Raw genomic sequence first — 3943 nt, 5'->3', positions numbered from 1 at the left:
TCTTGTGAGCTGCCTAACATGATCAGGATCATCGATTGTAATTGCTACTCGTTGGTTTGATATGGATCCGATTTATAGAGAGATTGCTTGGTTGAGATTATGCATTATGTTATTATGATTCTTGCATGCTCTCCGTTTCTAGTAGATGCTTTGGCCAAGTAGATGCTAGCGACTCCAAGAGGGAGTATTTATGCTTGATATTGGGTTCATGCCTCTATTTAACCATGGGAAGTGATAATAATCTCTACGGTTGTAGATGTGATGTTGCTACTAGGGAGAAAACAACAATTTGATATTCAAGGGTAGTACAATTGATTACATTACACACAATGGTTAATGCAATTATTTGTTGTTCGCAACTTAATACTGGAGGGTGTCGCGGATGCAATCCCGAAGGTGGATTATTAGTCATAGATGCAGTTGGATTAACGGTCAATGTATTTCGTTGTAATGCCCACATGATCACTTAATATATATTCTACCTCAACTTTAAGCGGAAAATCTCTGTTTGTCAATTGCCCATCTATAATTTGTTTACCCAACACACCTGTTTATTAGGGAGGCGCCTCTAGTGAAATAATGGATCCCGGACCTTCTTCTTTTAATTGCAAACATCCACAACAATTTCATGTTTGTTCTCTGCAAACAACTCTTTTTCCACACGGTTCGTTTAATCCTTTGTTTTCAGCAAAACCAGTGAGCCTGACAAACTCGCTGAAAGTTGGGGACAAAGTACTTGGTTGTTTGTGTGCAGGCCTCCACGTTGCAGCCGACGTCGGCAGTGCGCCCTGCCACAAATTGGTTCGCAACACCTCGGGAGAGACCGTCTTTCTCCTACGGGTTCGATATCCTTGGTTAATTACTAAGGGAAAAACTTGCTGCTTGCTCTTCACACCTTCCTCTTGGGGTTTCCCAACACCGCATATTTCTCCCTCGCCGAGCAAGCGTAACAAGACTTTTTCTGGCGCCGTTACCGGGGAGAAAGCATCTCTTCTGCGAGGGGAGTCTCTCACTCTCAACTTTTTACTTTGTTATTGTTTTGCATATTTTATTTCTTGTTTGCATTTTATATCAAAATCCAAAAAAAATAGTGTAGCTTTTATTGTGTTACTTGCATTATATATCAAAAACAAAAACAAAATTAGTATAGTTGTTATTTTTATTGCATTTAGTTTACTATGATTAATCCTGAGTTTGAGTTTAGGAACCTATCTTTAGCTGAACTTGCCCCTGATTATGAAACCGCTATGGCTTGCCTAGTTAAAATGCTAGAGAGTAAATTCATTAGCCTCCATCCATCCTTACAATACATGTTTCTCAAATTACATGAAATTGAGGATGGTGTGAAAAAAGACTTTATTCTTGAAACCTTGCTTAGAAAAAATAAAAATGAAGCTTTAGAGGCAAGGAAGATATTTGATCGTTACGGTATGCTAGGATCAAGCATAGACATTCTGAGTTTATATGGTGATATTGGTGAAGTTAAACCGGAGGAAATCAATATACCTATACCTTTCAAACTTGCAGTCGTGCATGATGCTTATGATAAGAATTTTGATTGGATTATTCCTGAAAATTTATTTGATGAAGAAAGTAGACCCAAGAGCACTGAGAGAGGAACTTCAAAAACCACTATAGATACCATAGAGTGCCTTGTTGGAAAAATCCTTAGTTTTGATCTTAATGATCCTCCACTTGATAATACTTGATATATGCATACTTTCTGTGCCTAGCTCAAAGGCGTTAAAGAAAAGCGCTTATGGGAGACAACCCACGTTTTATTTCTGTTATTTTTGCTTTGTTGAGTCCTGGAAGTTATTCCTACTATAATAACCTCTCCTTATCATGTTTTTGTGCCAAGAATTGCCTCTAACTTAAGAAAAGTAGTATTCGGAGAAATTGTTATTTCTATTTCTGTTTCTGGACTGTCACGAGAAAAATTCTCAAACATCACCAGAACGTCGCCTTGAGCTGAAAATTTCTGAGCAGTTGCCCTGGGTATTTATATATCTTTTGTTAGTTCATCATTTTTCCATCTAGGCGACATAAAAAAATCAAAAAAATCGATCTCTGCCTGCTATTCTGTTTTTGACAGATTCTGCCATGTTATGCATTATGCTTCTATATTTTGTTTCTTTTGAGTTCCTTTTGATCAGAGAGCTTATTTAAGATTAAAGTTACATTAGCATGCTATTCTGAATGTATTTTGGCATATGTCATACTGAACCATGCTGGTTTATTATTTTGATTGCACTAACGTCGCTAATAAAGAATTGTGATGAGTTTCGTGTGAAGGAAGTTTTCAAGTGTAGGGAGAGAAAAATGATGCAACAAGATGAATTATGGACAAGAGCTCAAGCTTGGGGATGTCCCCTGGACCCCCCAAGAAGTACAAGTGTCAAAGCTTGGGGATGCCCGAGGCATCCCTGTCGTGGTGGGAACACGGCAGATGCCATAGGATGGCTTATCTTGGGGCCGTAGGACGCTGGAGGTGAACGGGGAGGGTTCTCGCTAGAGCGAGGGAAGAACTCAAGCACACGAACACGATCGCGTACCCAGGTTCGAGGCTCTCTTAACGAGATAACACCCCTACTCCTGCTTGCTTCTCTCTATAAACTTGTTCACAGAGAGCTACAAAGTGCTCCTTGAGCTGTATCAATGGAAAATGGAGGAAGATGTCTTGAGGTGGAAGAAGAAGATGGCGGCGGGTGGAGAGATTGATCGATCCCCCACGCAAGAGGGCTAGGTCCTCCTTATATACGGGAGGACCTAGGTTACAGAGGAAAAAACCCTAAGCTATGTGATGACTTATGTGACCTTCGCAAATGGGGTGATGTGAGTCTTATCACCACTCTCGTGGATGCCGTCATTGCCTGCACGTCGCTCCAAAGCTTCTGCCCGTTGGGGAGACAAGTCGTACTCTCCTGTCAGGGCCTAGTACACCTTTTGACTTCCTTTTGACCGTGGACTACAGGTCTTGTCGGTGCTTTAGGGGAGTGGCATCTTCCTTCACGAGGAGAGCTCGAGTCTCCCAAGCCGGAGCGGTTACCGGCTTAGGCCTACTCGCTCCATGCCGGCCCAGCCAAAGAGCAACTCGGCCCTTGCCTAAAATACGAAAGTGGGTTAGCTGCGATCGGCCGACTTCCAAGTCGGCCAGGTGACGAGATCTTCCAGGCGACCCGGCAGCATCAAACCGGGCATCTGCAACTTGGCATCTTCCAACTGGCGGGCATGCAGGATCGAAGAACCGCATGCTGGGTTGGCCTTCCAGCCGCCGGGTTGCAGAAGCGTCGTCTTGGCCCTACCGGGGGTCAGCCCCTCGACAATAGTCCCCGAAGTTGCTGAGGTCCGGGGGTCTTGATCCCTGGGCCTTAGTAGGTTCCAAAATGCATCTATACTTCTATCGTCCAACTCGCATGCCAATTTTATGCCGGGTTCGGATGCCGGTCGTGTCCATTTGCTTACAGTTGAGTGCTTCAGCCTTGCCGACATGGGGACGAGTTTGAATTCACTCGTCCGGGTTGTCCACGTCATGGTGGAATCCTGCCGTTTGCACATTCTGACAGGTATCAATACGTGGCGAACGCTTTCCAGCCCTTTGGTGCATATTTGGACACGTGGTGACCGCAGGGGGAGGTTGCCTCTTCGATTCCTGTGTCTTGAATGACGTTTCACTGCGGTGCATGGCAGCAGAGGAGAAACGGTCGAATCGCTCTGCCAATGCATTTGATGAGCTGCCCACTTGCGGTTGCACAGTGCGCCAGATCGCGTCCGATGGTTCCCGGGTGTGGCGCCTCAGATCATGCGTAATGGGACGGTTAAACGGATCGTGTGCGTACATGATCAGCATAACCCTAGCTTCAGCCTCCTTTAAATAGCGGGCGGGCGGCCTCTTCTTCTTCCTTCGCTTCTTTCGTCCAGATCTTCTCGAGCACACAGCACC

The sequence above is a fragment of the Lolium rigidum genome, chromosome 2 (assembly GCF_022539505.1).
Source record: "Lolium rigidum isolate FL_2022 chromosome 2, APGP_CSIRO_Lrig_0.1, whole genome shotgun sequence".
NCBI classification, from domain to species: Eukaryota; Viridiplantae; Streptophyta; class Magnoliopsida; order Poales; family Poaceae; genus Lolium; species Lolium rigidum.
The sequence above is the reverse complement of the archived record's forward strand: the minus strand, read 5'-3'. Positions refer to the sequence as shown.